The 19,410-nt window shown below is 33.8% G+C and overlaps 1 protein-coding gene across 2 annotated transcripts in view; it reads left to right on the forward strand.

The window, feature by feature from the left end:
• LOC106460754 (metabotropic glutamate receptor 8-like) overlaps positions 1-19,410 on the forward strand; it is a 116,805-nt gene that overhangs the window by 75,287 nt on the left and 22,108 nt on the right. The gene's annotated exons all lie outside the window — the stretch shown is intronic.

Consider the following 19,410-nt stretch of genomic DNA (forward strand, 5'->3'; position numbering starts at 1 on the left):
TCTAGTCTTACACTGCTAAATTAGGGACGGCTAGCGCAGATAGCCCTCGTGTAGCTTTGCGCGAAATTCAAAAACAAAAAACAAACAATCTTACGTCTTATCTTACGTTAACCCCATCGATGCTGAACTAACCTGTACTTTAGCGATCTCACTATTGACTAACTCGCCGTACCCTTAATAAAACTCTCGATAACAAGCTCCAACCCGAGTTCATCTCTGTCGTCACTGACTAGATTTTAATATTACCAATTCTAATTTTCACTCAAATTTCACTACTAGCTATAGTACTTACGTTAACCCTATTGGTGCTAATCATGTAGTTGTGTTAATCTCTTTCATCAAAGGATAGTGCCCCTTTCAATACTAACCTCTGTGTTAATGTTAACCCCTTGTTACTGGCTAGTACCCATGCTAACCCCTATCGCTACTGACCAGTACCCATATTAACTCCTATCACTACTGGCCTCAGTGCCTACGTTAACCCTCTTGGTAGTAGCCTCGTACATATCTAAACCATGTCTGGTGTTCGTGTTAACTCATCTCAATACTATATGGCCCATCTCTCTCGCTATTAACTCCAATGCTAATATTAACCCACTTGCTATTACTCTCTATACCCATATCAGCACTTTTTCCCACTAGCCTAAATAGTCGGGTTAACCTATCTTCTACTAAACAATAGCACTCAAATGAAATCATTGTTCAGCGAGTTGTGTAAGTATCAAATCTTTCGTGTTGTTTCTGCTTTTAAAATGTCACATACACCTACTTTGTGAACCAAAGGATCTGTTTTGATTTAAGTTGTAACATATAAAACATAAAACGTTTTGTTAAACGCTTCTGATATGTCTTTAGGTTTGCTTGTGAAATTAATATGCTGAAAATATAATACGAAAAAGGTAAGAAGAATCACATAAATAGGTAAGAAGTTTTCTCCCAAGCTTGTCTCAAGATTTCATAGATAAATTACACTGAAAGACAAAGATGTGAATCCATTACCCAAATGGCACCCAGTTCAACAACGATAAAGTCATATTACTATTCACAGGACCTGAGAAAATATCTTATATCCCCGAGTTGGTTTTAAATTAGTCTCTAGATAGGTCACGTCTGGTGAAATTAATTGTAATTCCTTTTTCCTGTTATAGAGGCGATTTTATACACTTAAAGTTTATTTTAGATATTCGCGAAGCTTTCTGATCTATCATACCACAGAAAAAATTATAGCTATCACAGTCGTAACATATAGACCTAATGCACGTGCGCCATTGCTTTGTTTTTTCTACGAGCATGCTCAAAATGTCTTGCTGTTGAAAATTTGAAAACGAGTTTTCGCATTTTATTATCAAAAAACCTTTTTAGGTCTTTATTGATAAAACAAATAATTTGTTCTAATAAATCTCAAATAATTTGTTCTAATAAAATGACTATATGAAGAAAACCTCAAATAATGGTAATTACTTACAAACCGACTATATGAAAAAAACCTCAAACAATGGTAATTACCCACAAACTGACTATATGAAGAAAACCTCAAACAATGGTAATTACTCTGAAATTGACTACATAAAAGAAACACCAAACAATGGTAATTACTCTGAAACTGACTACATGAAGGAAACACCAAACAATGGTAATTACTCTCAAGCTGACTTCATGAAGGAAACACCAAACAATGGTAATTACTCTCAAGCTGACTACACAAAAGAAACACCAAACAATGGTAATTACTCTCAAGCTGACTACATAAAGGAAACACCAAACAATGGTAATTACTCTCAAGCTGGCTACATGAAGGAAACACCAAACAATGTAATTACTCTCAAGCTGACTACATAAAAGAAACACCAAACAATGTAATTACTCTCAAGCTGACTACATAAAGGAAACACCAAACAATGGTAATTACTCTCAAGCCAACATATGAAGAAATCTATTAATTTGGGTTATAAAAAATGAAAATGATCTTCAATCCTTAGCCGAAGGAGATTTTTCACTGACAGAAGCACTGCGGATCGTAATAGCCTTAACCAACTTTACGTGTAAGCACAAAGAGATGTGTTAAAATCCCTGGTGAAACACTGATTTAAATCAACTTTCTTGTATTTCGAGTAAGAAAACGCATACTTTGGTGGTCAAAGACAAAAACCAAAACTTCGATGTGTACAGAGGGTTTAAATATTTTCAAACAAATACAAACTCCCTCGAGAATGTAATAAAATATTGTAAGATAGTGAAAACTCTAAAGGCTTCTTTTGTATTGGAATTCTTTGATAAAATTGTAGTGTAATATCGCCACTAGTAAATGTTTATACTGATAAAATGTAGAGTCAAGATCAGCGTTGTTGATAACAAACAAAAAATTTACAAATTCTTAATTCTATCATGAATTATGTATATGTATCAGTTGTTCGAAAAATAGTATCTCAGATTATATTTCTCAAAACACTTACGCCTTCTATATATATCCCCGTTTCACACGTAGCTGTGGAAGAAAGCATACAATCATTTGACGTCAAGCAGGCCATTATATATAAAAAATATATACTTCTAGTATTTTTATAGTTCATGTAAACTGATACGCTGGCAAGTCTTCTAATGACATTTCTTGTTTGTTTTGTTTTTTTTGTTTCTTACTCTGATCGACTAGTTTCGTTGGAAGCTAAACGAAGATATAATCTTAGTTGTTGTTAGCGAAGATCGATGAATGAACAGTGGTTGTAATACGTCATAACTTTTTGATTTACCTATGAAATTTGATATAACATATTCCAGAAATGGTAAATGAAAATCGTGTATTTTCACTGATGTTTATACCATTGACTCCATCAAATGTTCATGACAGAATGTATTCTATCATCACTGAAGTTTATGCGTCTGAAATTCCTGTAAACTAAAATGTACAATTGTTATTAGAAATACGAAAACATACATCATTTCATACTTAATAACAATCACAAAGTATCATCCATTTTCTGAATTTTGCCACTCAGAGAAAACATTAAATCGAAAATGGTGTTTACAATTTGAAATAATGTCAGCCATTGTTACGGTGCTCATTGTTAGGAACACTGATAAATAATTATTTTCTGTGACAGCCGAAACTTTTCCTATACATTATATATAGATATTACATTTTCAGAGCTCATTCCTTACACTTAACTCGTTAAAATTGCACACAAGTTGTTACTTATTTAGTTGTGGCTGCTAAATGTAATCCAACTGTCACTAAGAATACATGAACTAAACCTTTAGCTAATTACATTCTTAACATTCCGTGGTTTCAACTAAATAGTTTGCAAAGTGTTAATTTTAAATTAAGCAACAATTTCTACTCTCATAATATAAGAATTTATTGCCCAGTTATAATTCTCACGGTGACTTCACGTGTTTGCTTTATTACATATAAGTGCAAATGCTACATACAATTGGCCAACAATTTTCTTGAAAAATCTAACAGGGTAAGGAAAGCTTACTTAAAAAAAAAATAAGATGCCGTTTTTCTTACATAATATCATGTTTACAGTTTGAAAATAAATTGAGTAAGTTTAAAACGTAATATATTACTGCTCATGCACCTTCTTTGAATATTAATCTATTTTTATTAGTTGTTTTTAAAGTCCAATCGGCAAACTTTTATTCTCTGTTCTATACAAAAATCTGTACTTTAATGTATATTTCTAGATCATTATCAAAATATTTTATGCTCACATGTTTAATAAAACAATATCATACTTCAACATAGAGCCGACTCTCCTTTTTTTTTCTGTTTACACACAAAATATGGCGACGTGTCGGCTACACTTTATAAGTGCCTTTATCAGACGAAACTAACGCACTCCGTCAGCGACGTTGTATAAAACTTGATGAGTAACTATTGGAAATATATTAATTGAAACCAAACATTCTATCCTGTCAGTTGCAGATAAACTTTCTTTCCATCGTGGTTTCTGTAGTTCGATAAGAAAGGAAGGTAAAAAAATTAATTAACTTTCATTCACTTGAAAACAAGACTTTCTACAATAATTAACTCTGAAACCGAACGTGCTGGAACGCCACCTTACGACTTGACCAAAATGTGTTTCGGAAGTAACTCTTTCTTTTTCTCGCTTTTGAAAGTAACTTTTCTAAACGCTACTTTTTTTATCAAAGATTTTTAGTTGGTATATTTAAATGCAAACGAAAAATTGGCGCAACTATAACCAGATATTTACTTTAATATTATTTTTATCGACCAAGACTTTCTCTTAACATATATATTCTAAACCGTGTGTATATATACACCTGTAACTACTCAACAAAGTTTTGTTTTTTGTGTAAACATTTAAAACCAGTAAAGTAGAGAATGGGTAAAACTGTAAAGTTTGGAATAAGGGCACGTGCCTTTAAACTATAAAAATCCTACTCAGTTCAATGTGTTTAATTACCGTCTTATTATTTTAAATATTCACTAAGCATTTTCTGAAGGGAAGCTACAGTAGAAAAAGTATTAATGCACTAGACGAAAGTATGCATTTGTTTGCCATTGTATAGCGGAAAATAACATTTAGTGTACGTTTAAAATTTTGCATGCGTGCAAACGACATCCAGTAATTCTTTGTGGAATAATGACCAGATGTGACATCATCATTATGGCCACGAAACGCTTAGAACTACATTGTTAGGGATGATCCACGTATCTTGGACTTTTAACACACTAAATGAATGAATATATAAATTGATTCAAAAGGAAAATACATAGTAATAATATGAAGTTAGTGGTTTCTTTACTATCTTACCTTAACAAAACTTGGAAAAGACTAAGATAAATTATCTTATTGACAACAATCTATTTCTAGATATTAAGGTCTTAATAAACTCGGGTACACCACCATTTTGTGAAAAACATTTATTGATAGTGTTTCTGTTATTGCTTACAATGAACTATAAACACAGTTGTCTATTGATCTATACTGTTGTAAATTTTTACAGTTTTATTTGACCAGTCTTAATGGTTAAATTTGGTTTTGATGTAGTGACTTAGTAGTTTCCTTACTTTCAGTATTGGCACGTTAAAGAAGTGACAGTCAGTCCTGTTATTCGGTTCAAAGAGTCGGCGAATGTCTTCGTGGCGGCGATTTCTGTAAGCTGACAGTGTTCATTCGGGTTAGTAATTCAAAGTTAGGGACAGTGATGGCTAAATTATATGGGGATTCTGACCTGGCCATCTAGCCCACGTGCGCATGAGCTGCAGTTCAATTTGAAAATACCACTTCCAATCTTGATATACTGCTACAATAGTGTTTTTATACTTTGTTCCAATCTCAGACTTGATTTGGGTTCATGGAAAATGTTTTAACAAACATAAATGTAAATATTTCACTTATATCTCTAAACTAATTGTGAAATATTTTAAAACTTAAGAAACTTTGCATATGTTATTTAGATCATACGTTGTGACTTGAAAAAAATATAATAATATTTTATTATTTTATGTCTCCAAGCCAGCTAAATGTTAAGTAACTATAATTCTCAAACATGCCAAAATAAATATTTGTTAAAAAACCAACAAAATCATTTTAAACAGTATTAAAATATAATCATTTATAAATATACAGTTCATCAAGATCTCTTCCAAAACACCTTGTGTTTGTAGATGAATAGAAGAGTTAGCATTTTTTATCCAGCATAAGCTCTAGGCTTTTAGTTCTTATACGCTCTCCATGCTACCGCTGAACTTTAACATAAGTCAATAGACACTAGTCGTTGACTCAGAGTCACTTATGTTACTCTGACAGTGGGAAAGGGTGGACGGTTCCCTTTTAAGTTGTTGAATATATTTAATACTTCTTACAGATACAAACTTGAAGTTCTATATAGATGTAAGTATATTTCCTCATAGATTACAGCCGGTGTTCGATTACGCGCGGTGGACATAGTGCAAATAGCTAATTGTGTAGTTTAGCACTAGGAAAACATCAACAAAAAACGCTAATCTGCATTACACGATATATTTTTAAAAGGCCTGAAGAAAAGAAAGTAAATTTGAAAGATGAACCTTGTTTAGTTTCCATCTTGAGAAAGCTCATTTTATGCAGCAAGCGTTATAACAAAGTCTTACTCGGTTCTTGTCCAAACACAACTCAACGACACAAGTAAACACAGGTCGCTTCATGGAACACTCACTGAATTCAGGTCACATGGTATTATGCAGAGCTGTTAACTGACCAAAACGGTTAACTTTCTTCTTCTCTACTAGTTTTGTGCCTTGTGAGTGCCTACGAGAAGTAACTCCGTTTGTGTCATCTCAACTTGGACTTGCAACAAAACACTGAAATAAAAACGAATTATAAATTGTACCAGAGAGATAGATGAGGTACTTAGTTTGATTAATTATTATTAGATGCTTAAAATTTCTTTTGCTAATATTAGCTACCTTAAGCTGTGTGAGTTTCTGAAGAAACACTTTATAATTAAGTAATAAATAATAGGAGAAAGAACAGCTATTAAAATAACGAATTTCATAATGATTTTAATAAAGCTTTTATAAGATCTTTGTTTTTCATCATAGTGAACGGCTCCTAGCATAAGCACCTTCAAAACGTCAGAAATAGTATTTTATAATGAGGACATTCTTCTAAAAGATCAGTAAAAATTCATATGATAAATGCCATTTCAGTGCTTTACAAATAAACGTTCATAGAATAATGATTATCTCACTGCACCGTAAAATAATGGTCTCAGACTTCCAAGTATTCACACTGAAAAGAGCTCTGTATTAGAAAAAAACAGAACTTTATATACAGCTCATTGTAGTTTTGGGTAACACTGTTTCATCAATAATATTCAATTCTAATACGTTTTTCTTACAAACAGGGTAGAATGTATTGCTTTAAGTTAATAAAACCTTACAATGATTTAGCTTTTCGAGAAAGTCAGATTAAAAAGATTACAGGCAATAATACGATTAATTATTAATAAGAAAAAAATGCCATGGCATTTTGTAAGTCGCAGAACAAATACATAGTGTTTTAAACTTTAAATAATAAATTCTGCAATATGTTATATTCCCTGTACATTTACCCTATTAATTTTACATGGTGTAAAATATTTTTATTTGGGTGATAAATAAGGTTGTACTCTGCAACAGAAAATATGTATATAAGGAAACGTTTGCAGTTATTAGATAAACCGAATGTCACAGATAAATAACTAAATAATTCTGTTTCAATTACAAGTTGTTGCTGTTTGTTTTTTTTTTGTTTTTTTTATTGTTCATCCATAATTTGTTGATGAACACAAGATAATGATAAATTTGTGTCTTTGTACGTGCAGCTGCTTGTGCAATAACCATAAAATAACTGTATTATTCACTGGTAATTGTTTGCTGCAGGTTTTATTATCATGCAGAGTTTCACTTACTCATGTTTTTTTTTCTCTGTCGTGCAGTTTTTAACATGGTCGGTTAATGTCAATTTGCCGCCCAAAGCAAAATTATAAATGCAGTCCTTACATCCTACTCCTTAAACTAGAGTATGACTCAGTATTGTCTTTGTTTCTAAAGTTGAACGTTAGACTTTTTTAGAACATAAGAGGTTTGAAGTGTTCTGGTTTTATGTGAATATATTACAGCCAGTCAGTTAAAGGTTCTTCGAAAGGTTGAATTTAAACTCATGTAAGTTTAGCACACAGTTTTTGGTTTAATTTATTGATCCTGTATGATAACTCGTGGCATGAATATATTTACTGGATTGTGTGTAATTAATCTTCGTTTACTTTGTTGCATCTGTGTGGTGTATGAATCAGAGTGTCCCTACTATGTAATTATTTACACGAAACAAACAAAAATATTCCTTGTCACAATTAAGACAAAATATGCCTTCTTTTAAAACGTGCGAATAACTTGATCTTTAGTTATGAAGGCCTAAAGAGTGCTGAATACGTTATATTACAAATATTTTGAATATGCAAGCCACAGCCGTGGTGGATTGAATTCTAACAGAATTATATCTTGATAATGTTCAGCAATTCATAAATAATATAACCAAAAATTGATCGCTTTGGGAAGCGTATGTGACAGTCTTTTCCGATGCAAATTGTTCTTATATTCCGATCATATATATGTGTTGGGATCGGATATTTAGAGCTTCCGAGATGTGGATATCCATTGTACTTAATGGCATTGAAAAACAAAGTTATAGGAATCAAATCGGGCGCCAGGACCATCCAGAAAGAGACCTGCAAGAAGTAATATCCCAGCATATCCCTACAGTAATATCCCTACAGTGGTCAGTATCAAAAGCCGTCTACGTGTTACAGGCAACAGTACGCAACATAGTGAAGATATCCGTCTGTAAACGAAGCCATCATTGTATGGGTTCACCAAGATAAGGTTTAGTCATACCTCTCGTTTAAACGTTGCATACCTCAAGAAGCTGGAGAACGAAAATGGTATTCATACTTTTCCATATAAAGACATTGCGGATTTCTATGCTAGGAAGTCGTTGTTCTCGTACACTAGATTGTGTATGAAAAGCATACATTGAGGATTTACGAGTTTGAATATGACACCTTTCCGACGAATCCTTTTGCAATAGAAACTATGCTGCATGACTACAGTCAAGATATATGGTCGTCAGATAGAGCTTGACTGGATGTGGCAGTAAGTTCTATAACGATAATTACGCTTCTAAATAGGTTTAATATGCTGTACTCTACCTTTAAATTAATGTAAGGTACAATGATATCAATGACATTAGCAACGTAAGCGTTCAACATAATGAAATCACAGAAGAAAAATTGTAAAGGTTTTGACTTCCCAGTTAATAAGATATGACGTTTTCTGCTTACTTTGTTAAGGTACATGGTTTCTTTAAATATACTTTACCCGGTGGATGTAGTACAAGACAATCAGGCAGAGTTTTAATTTGTTTAAGAATCCTATATCAAAAGAGGCTGATAACTTTAACTTTTTCCCAATTATGCACACGCATTCTGTCAAATATGGTGTGTACGACTAATAGGAAATAAATAAAAAAGCACAAAACCCATATGTAACATTTGTTCCTCATTATTTTCAGCAACAGTACATAAAAATATATTTTTAGGTTGAATTGTCAATAATTATGAAATACATTGCCAAAAATGGGCATCGGATATTGACTAAATAAGGCAGAAAGGTACAACAATCATTAGAAAATTAGAAAAAAAATTCAAAAGCCTTTTACATCAGTTTCAATTGTTTTAGTTAAATCGAAAAAAGACTGTACTTAATGAAACCTCCAGTCAGTTTAAATTCTCAACACCACCAATAGTCTAATTTACTGAGAGTTTCAAAAACACGACGAATACAACTTGAAGTTTTTTCTGATCATTTGAAAAACAGAACAAAAGAGACTAACACCATTGGCAGCCTAATCCACTGTGATCTAAAAAATGTCACTTGAATTATCGCTATGACCCTAAAATATCTGTTAATTTGGCTGACACACAATATTCATATCACATCATTATAAATATGTTATTTGTTTAGTTTTTGTAACACAGTTTGATACAGTTGAAAATATTAGGCTAATACGTTACGTGCTTTTTGAAAATTAATATCGTATCTGACTTCGAATTTATAATTTGCCTTTATACAATCAAAGTTATGCAGCTTATTGACTAAGTCTTGTGGATTTATCTATGTTTCAGACATTCAATTTTCTCTATGACTAAAAGGATAGTAAGTTACTTGGCTCATGGTGTATAGAAAAATAATTATATATCTATATACCGTATGCTATGTTTGGAAATTTGAACAAAGAACATAAATGTAATATATATGTATATATATGTGTGTGTACATTTGAAATGTTAATAAATCTACTTCAGGTACTAACGTTCGATAGCATGACTTTAGTAAAAGAAGGTTGTCGCAAGGTATTGGGTCAATATGCGTCACGAAACGGATATGTGATCTTATATTACTCTTTAAAACCAAGTGAAAGTCAAATGATACTGAGATTGATTGATTTTACTCTCTTACTCACTATATATATATATAGAGAGAGAGATCGATATTTCTCTGGTTATCTGTGTGTTTCTTCAGTCATACTATATCGGGGCATTTTCCATGTACTGACACTCCGTGAAACATATTATACCCATCTTGAATTCACATTTGATCATATACGTATTTCTTTTGTGTGTGTGTTATCGCTTCAAATTTGGTTATTGTTTGTATGTAACTGTGTGACAGTGTTTTCCACCGGTTGCAGGCAGAGTGACAACTCATTTTGGTGCATCCAGGTCTGTAACTTGAACGTTGTAAACATATTGGTATGCAACTAGTTCGTACAACAGACAACAACCTGTAGAAGGTCATGGAAGATCAACCATCCACATTAGAGTGACTACCTGATAACTGCTTGAGAAAGCCTTAGTCTGAATGGACCTACATATCTTTTTGTGATTTCGAGATTTGATTCACTGTTCTTCGATATATTAGCATGAAACTGGACTTAGTTATACTACTTTGCGTCTTTATAAAGACAGTTCCCGTTGTCACCTTTCGGAGAAAACACAGAAGTCATGAACTGACCAACATTAAACTTGATGTAAGTCCAATATATTATCTCCGTAACTTTTATGGACGCTGCAAACATAACCTTTGAGCCTTCTACGTACACGTTATTGAGTTTCTCTTTTTGACAAATATGACTTTTTCAAATAATCAAGTTGATTCAGGCAAGTTTTATCTCTAACTACTCATAATTCGATGGTGCTGATGTTCCATTGGTTGTAACAAGTAATGTATATTATCAATAAATCTGAATTATTCACTGTTTTTATTGAACAAATTGTGCTCCAAAAAACCTTGCCTTTCTAGCTCTTTAAGTAATATATATATATGTATATAATACAAATTTTACTTTTTTTTTATCTATTTGTCGATCTGTTTCTGCTTTACGCAATATGAAATTAAAATCGACTTGTCTTGACGATGGTCCTTTGCTCAATCGATTAGACTAGTAATCACAGTATAGGTCTGTTGTCAAAGCAAGACGAGTTTGATTCAACTTACGCCTCACGAGAAGAAATATAAAGCAGTTCCTAAAAGTTATTTGCATACAGTGCTGCGTTCAAGTAAGTGCTTACTTCAATAAATAGTTTACCACGTTTTATGTAATTCCAAAAGTTTTAAAGGTAGCTCAAAATGCTCATGATAATAACAGTCCTTGTATTGAGCTCTCATTGACAGAAAGAATCTATCTACATCCCCAAAAGCACCCGCCAGCATCAGATAATGAACTGACTAAAATAAACTCATTATTGTTTTGACTGAAATTATGAGATCTGTGTAATCGGTAGCAACATTTTGTCCTGGCGTGAGCTTGTTTTTTTCTAAAGGTTTGTTCAACAAAGATCACGCTAAAAGCAATAAATTTGTTTGTTACGTTACATTATTAAGTATAATGTATTACGATCGATTAAAATGCATGTTTGAAGTTAAATTATTTTGGTAATTACATTTGGTAGCATATGTTCGTAAATGTATCAGTATCCATGATAAGAAATTATGAAATAGTCAGATAAAAACTAATATAGTTTTTTTTAAACTAATTCTGAATTAGTCGATTTTTTGTTTGTTTGTTTGTAATTAAACACAAAGCTACACAATGGGCTATCTGTGCTCTGCCCACCACGGGTATCGAAACCCGGATTCTAGCGTTGTAAGTCTGCAGACATGCCGCTGTGCCACTGGGGGACAATATCGTTTTTAAAAGAGCTTGAAATAACATTCTGAGTGATAGCTAAGTATACATTCGTACTGGCAGAAATCCATTAACATATTCATTACTTGGGTTTCACATATGTTTAATATATTAAGTTATGAATTATTGATTAGATTCACTGTGAATTTATTTGGTACCTTGTTGCAATCGACTTAACGACATACGTCGCTATAATATCCCGTTTTTTGAGAAGCTTGTTATTTCAAATTATGGTATTTTCAGCCTGAATGTCACCTTATGCGGCACGCAAGGTAAGCAGCCTAGTTCAACATAGCCATCCTTAACTTAAAACTACTGATCACAGGCCAACCAGTCTGCAACACCAGCTCCCTAGGTGCTTTTGGAGACACAGATTCTAAACAGAACAGCGATAATAGTTAACAGTGCAGAACGTACTTAGCAGCACATCAAAGCTCGAATCTTGGACCTTGCTATACGCAGCCCGCAATTCTAGCCACTGTCCATTGCTTCATTGATACCATATACAAACATAAAATAAATATTGTTTAAAAATCACTGAGCTCCATCTTACTGTTTAATACACTTTTATTTATATATGACTCGTTTCTTTATTGGGCTGTTCGTATCTATTAATATTAACGTCGTGTCCCTCCCATGTAGGTCTATAGTCACAAAGAAAAGTAAACTTCAGCTTTTGGATTTTTATAGCCTCAAGAAAAGAGGAGCTCCTGAGTATAGATTCTATAAGCTATTACAAAATTGATTTTTTTTTCTTCCATCACTGCTCACAATTCACGATAGGAAGAAAACAATAATAATAAAACATGACGTATGATATAGTTCAAGCTAGCTATGTAGAAGTGTGATGGTCAATGTGAACTTTGCCTTCTTCTAGCAAAACGTATTTGACCCTAGATATTCTTTCTACAAAGATATCACAACTGTGTTCAGAAAATAAAACTCACATTCGCCTCGAACATGCTCGACCCTTCGGCAGTGAGGGCGTTATAATGTGACGGTCAATCCCACTATCCGTTGGTAAAGGAATAGCCCAAGAATTGGCGGTGGGTGGTGTTGATTAGCTGCCTTCCCTCTGTTACTGCTAAATTAGGGACGACTAGCGCAGGTAGCTCACGAGTAGCTCTGCACTAAATTCAAACCAAACATATTCGTTAAAAATACGTTAACATTTTCCATGAGCAGCCCAGGAACTTGGTTTAAGCAGCTAAGCCCTCCATGTTATGTTTTTTAATTTTCGTTTGTTTTGTTGTTGTTGTTGTTTGCTTGTTGTAAAACATAAAGCTACACAATGGGTTACTTGTGCTTTGCCCACCCTGGGTATCTAAACCCAATTTTTAGCGTTATAAGTCCACTGACTTACCGCTGAGTCACCGGGGGGGGGGGCTGTATTTTCTGTTAGGAATTATTGATTACGTAAAAATAAAATGTTAATTCTCTGAGTTTATGGTAAAGAACGAAGCATAGAGAGAACACTTAGGAGAGAAATAATACTTCCGTGCGTTTTAATTAATAAGAAATATCTAATTTACATTTTGCTTGTTAATACTTTTTCTCCAAATCTTCCGTTTTTAAAAATCAAGTAACACAGGCATTCTATTTCATCTAAGACTGCTTGTAAATACTCTAAGGTATACAATGTTTCTATTAAAAAATATATAATCTGCAACAAAAAATCATTTTGATCAGTTTATTCCTGTTTAATTAAAACACTAGTTTCAACACAGATAGATAGATTGTTATTAAGTATCCTTTTTATACAGAGGTGTGTTCAAAGCAACGATACAAGGATGAGAGTCTAGGTTTCAACCTCTTTTATTTCCATCACCGATAGTATTCTGTGTTATGGCAATGGTTATGGAATATATTACTCTGCAACGCAAATCCACTGTATGAAATTTGTGCACAATACACTAATACACTAACACAATGTTGCCCTTCCTTTTCTCAACATACTTCCAAAAGTCCATCAGCCAAAGGTACATAAGTGCGGGAGAGATGTCTGCGAATATCACAGCATAAATTCTCGTTTGTGCTTTCATCCTGCGGATAAGATAATATCTTGAATTTGATTTGTGACCGGATGCTCTGTCTTGATGGAGTCTTATCTTTTGTCATCTAGTTCCTACAAAGATGGTAATCTTCGGTGATCCAGTAAAGTCGCTAAATCTGATAGTATGTAAAGTTCACTTAGAATAATTGTTTGTCGACGCTCGTGGATGTTCATCTTACCGTTACATCTGTAACCTGCAACCGGAATAAACCACATAGAAAAACTTTCGTGGCATAGCTTTTGACATTTTTTTAAATGTTGTATCAGGGATATCATGTTAATAAATTTCCCGGACTTTTGCACACACTTACTTAGACATGTTCGATTTGATGAAATATTTCTGTTTGCCACATGCTAGGTCGTAGACCTTTTTGACAGTTGATCTTCCACTTGGCTCTGTGGCTTGGGATTAGCTTGTGAACATATCTCATGTGTCATTTTTATAAACATGTGAATTAAACTGTTTACGGAGGTTCCTGCTTTAGCTAAACAGACTCTAATGTTATTGGGTTATTTCTTCTAGCGTGTTGTTTGACTTTCTTCAATATTTCTTATGTGCGACTCGTAACAGTTCATGAAGTAATTGTTTTTCATGCTAGAATCACTTTTCCTTCCTTTACCACTACATTCAACACCAAGGATATCCTTTTCATCCTTCTTTCTCGTAAAAATAAAACTTCGTGCCTTACATTCCTTTATAATCGCGAAATAGGAGAACTTCACGTCAGAAAGTCCTATAATATACTTTTTTATATTTTAAACCATGACAGGAGTTTAGTTTGAAGAAAGAATCGGCAGAATTCCAAAATGAAATATGCGGGCCATTCCCAACTGAGGTGTTCGGGAATATTTTATTCCCCCTTCACACTAGTGAAAATTTCTTTAAAATTTCAAAGGTATTAATTATGATTATTGTAGTGTTAATTTTTTTTTTTATTTTGGGTTACATGAGAGTCTAGTAGAGTGGGCAAGGTTGGCAAAGTGTAGGAAGAGGCGATCTTTAGTGAACAGATGAGGAGATACTTCTATAACATAAGAAGAGAGTTTTATACGTCATCTGCACTTCCAAACCATTACACTTCAACTGACTTACAATAAGAGGTTAGAGCTTTAAACTTGTCAAGGACGTAGTAATTGGTTACGCAATTTACCACAGATCGTAAATAACTCCCTGTAGAAAACTCCTTTTTTCTCTTTTGTTTTGTGAAAATATTGTTCTCATAAAGAGTATTTTAGTGATAATAATTGTATAATCACCTATGGAATTAGTATTAGTAAGAAACTTTAAATGACTTTCTCACCTTTATGCCATCTACTTCACCAACATTATGATTAATGGAGGCGAGTGATTGCCTCAGCATTGTGGATCTTCGCTGTGCTGTCTCTTCTAGATAGTTTCGAAGTGTCTATCTTTAGTTATCTATTTTATTAGAACCCTAAAACTAAAATTAATGCAAGAAGATATTTCTTTTTGCATCGAGTCACTTGTTCTTTGAGTTAATGAAGTAAACCCGTACCTCTTTATTATTTAAACCTTTCTCCAATCTCATGATATATGATTTTTTTTTAAATAATTAAACAAATTCTTGTGTTTCCATTTAACTGTTTCATTGTTAATTATTTTAGTTGGGATTTCTAGATAGTTAATTAAATTTATAGCAGTAACGTTTCTAAACGCTCCTGGACAAAATGGCTCGTGGAGGAATATTATACTTTTTATCTTAAGCTTTCTGCTCGAATATCAAGTTACTTTTGTAATTATTTTTTAAGCCGTTTTAGTTTCATCTAGACGAACAATGATGTATTCCTAATACCTAAGATCAATTTCCAGGATACGAAATAACCATAAAGTACAATGTCTCCTGTAGTGGTTTAAGGTTGCTGCTAGCCATTGTCAACAACAACAGAGACCTATGATTTGAAATGTTATTTTGTTTTGCAAACCATATATAGTTCAGTTATTTTCTACTTCCAAATGTCAACAGTCCATTAAAAATTCCAATATTTACATGACAAACCTTTTATAAGGATAGTAGCAAAGTAAGATGAGTTAAATATTAAGTGTTTTTTTTTTAAATATAATTACTGTACTACCATTCATCACCAAAGATAAGAGTTCTAGACTCACAGATCTATTTATTCTTTTTTCGCTTATCCTCGTATTGTAAGATGGCTTAAAAGTTATTTTATGTTTAAGAATACGAGTGTCGAGTACTTTATATTGAAATAATTTTAGTAAATAAATCGGCAAGTCACGTGACAACCACAGCCGAAATAAAGTGGTGGAACGGTATGTACAAGAACTGCACTTTGACATTGTTTGTCATTTCGTAGATAGTGTGATGCCACCCAAAAATTTTATTTATTTTTTTTTTTTAAAAGGATATGTAATACCCTTTGCCGACGCAAATTTCTCATACATTTAGACCATAATGACATATTCAAACCGGAGATTTCGCATTCCCAAGACAGGGATATCCGTTGTACTTAATGGTTTTGGAAAACAGAAGAAAATGGATCAACTTAGGAAACAAGGTCCATACAGAAAGAGACCTGCAATAAGTCGTAACCCAGCCGTGGTAAGTAATGTTTAGTATGTTGTAACGGGTAAGAATCCATAAATATAAAGGTCAACAGCAAAAACAGTCCACATGTTCCAGCTTACAGTATGCAACATAATCAGAAAACTTTCTGACCGGAAATGATATAAACTGAATGTGAACTTACCAAAATAAGGCTTCTAGTCATACATCCTGTTTAAAATATTGCATGCTTCAAGCAGCTGATAAATGAAACTATTTTCTTTATTTCATATGAAAACATTCGGATCAATTCATCTATGAATTCCTGTGGTATTGGACTATTGAAATGAGCTCTGGAAAATCATTTTACTCGTACATTGAAAGAATTATGGAAAGCCGGAAGGGTGTGCTTTGGATACGAAAGCCTTACGGTGGAGCCTTTTGCAAAGGAAACTACACCATAAAGCTATTCTTTTTAATGCACGGTCGACAGAAAAAGCATGACTGAACATAATGAGCTGGACTGTAATGTCGTGTTGTGATAAAGAAACTTAGTATTCCGAAAATTGTTTAACCTTGAATTATATGTTCAAGGGAGGTCCAATTCAATCTACAATTTAATCAACGTGTGTTATTGTGTTATACTAGTTTTGGAGAATTCCACTTCTCATCAGTAACCCTGACCACAAGTTAAGCTGGAATTATAGTGAAAAGTGTCAACCATACTGTTAGTGCTAACGTGCTTTGTAGAAACTATGAGAAAAACCTATACACTAGATAGGTGAAGTGAAGAAAAAGTGTTATTGGCCACTATTCAGTTCTTCACATTATGTAGCTGCACAAGAACAGATATAATAACTAAACTTAGTATTCCGAAGATTGTTTAATCTCGAAGTCTAAGTTCAGGGTTACTGATGAGGAGTGGAATACTCCGAAACTAGTATAACCCAATTACACACTAGTATAACCCAATTACACACTAGTATAACCCAATTACACACTAGTATAACCCAATTACACACGTTGATCAATTTGTAGGTTGAACTGGACCTCCTTTGAAATTAGACTTCGAGATTAAACAATCTTCTCAATACTAAGTTTATTTATTGTACCTGCTATTGTGTGGCTATATAATGTGGAAAACTGAATACTGGCTGATGACACCTTTTCTTCACTTCACCTATCTAGTGTATAGGTTTTTCTCACAGTGACTACAAAGCACATTCACACAAACAGTATGGTTGATGTGGTGGGAATCCAAATCATTTAATACAACGTACTCAATCCCCTCACAAACATTTACCTCCGACAGATAAGCTCTTGAACCTCTTATCTTATGACTTTGCCGCCAGATCATCCCGACTACACTGCGACCTCAATGCCTGATCTTCCCTTCGATAGATAATCTCTTGAACCTCTTATCTTATGACTTTGCCGCCAGATCATCCCGACTACACTGCGACCTCAATGCCTGATCTTCCCTTCGATAGATAATCTCTTGAACCTCTTATCTTATGACTTTGCCGCCAGATCATCCCGACTACATTGCGACCTCAATGCCTGATCTTCCATCACACATTTATCCCTGATTACATTTCCCAATAACATACATTAAACTCGTCTTCCGCATCTCAGTGCACGAACTCACTTAATCATCTCCATATACAATTTTTTAACTGTGTTCTTCTTACATCTCCTGGCCGCCGAGAGGGCGTAACCCTCTGATGGGCCGCCACCCCTTGTGTCTGGAATGAAATGTCGTTAAACGTACTCAACCTTTCCGTATATTAAACTCCCGAGTTCCACTTCAGAACTGTGTAGCCATTTCACCTTTCCTCACATTCTGCTACACCTTCGTCAGCTTCGTACTCGTTATGTAAATAAATGCTTTCATGACCAAAATGTCATCTTCTCCGACGTTCTTGCCACCACAGTTCGTACCCCAAGAAGCATTTTGGCACCAGCCGATCATCTGCTGAATCTTTATGTTATATCCCTCCCACCTGAGAATCCTGATCACGTTGAGGTGCCGATGTCCCCTCTTCCCTCTATTATCTATCCTGAGTCCTAATACTCACGAACTCTATTGCCAGTTCCCATACATTCTTCATTGCGTGAAATAGCCTGAACCGTGTACGCTTTAATTTTACCAGATCGTATCCTCTCTCCTTGCCCGTATCGCTATATTTCAATTCCCCATTTCCACCTCCTTTGCAAACTTTGCTCTTTTATCCACCTCATTTTCCACATTTTCCTCTATCTTGGTCGCTTGGCCGGTCCGCCTGTCCCCCCCCCCCACCGAGATCGGAATGAAATAACGCGTATGCAGCTGTTCGTACTTAACCTCTGTATAAGGTGTACACAGCTATTGAAACGGTACTAAGAAATCATGCAGAATCAGAAATTGGATAAATTAGACTATAATATACTTCTTTGGCAAGTTAAACTACTATAGACTTGCGTTTTAGTCAACCCTTGTGTCTCACCTCTACTGTAGAATATCTAATGATTTTCTTTGAAATTCATTCGAACAACTTAGCTCTTATATATATCATTGTTTTTCTTAATCTTCCAGTAATTTGGAGTCTGAAAGATGTATGGTAAATATATCGAAAAAGATTAAATTAGCTTTTAAATTGATTATATATAAGTACGTCCCTTAGATAAAAGAAATTAGGTGCAATTTTTGTGATCTGCTCTTTGTTCATCGCTCTCGAATTTTGGATATTATAAATGGAACTTACATACAAATAGCAATTGAGGTATATATACTTCAAACGTAATGGATGTGCTCACATTGAACATCATGCAATAATGTTAGGAGATTCAATATAATAGAAAAACATCAAGGTAATATACGCCACCTACTAAGTCCTCTCTTCTTCTGTAGATGCAAAAGATAAGAGGATATAGAATGCGTGTTCCTGGATAAAATACACATTGAAGCTAATGTTTTCACACCTTATTGAGAACACACCTACTAAGTCCTCTCTTCTTCTGTAGATGACAAAAGATAAGAGGATATAGAATGCGTGTTCCTGGATAAAATACACATTGAAGCTAATGTTTTCACACCTTATTGAGAACATCTTATATATTT

The sequence above is a fragment of the Limulus polyphemus genome, unplaced genomic scaffold (assembly GCF_000517525.1).
Source record: "Limulus polyphemus unplaced genomic scaffold, Limulus_polyphemus-2.1.2 Scaffold829, whole genome shotgun sequence".
NCBI lineage: Eukaryota > Metazoa > Arthropoda > Merostomata > Xiphosura > Limulidae > Limulus > Limulus polyphemus.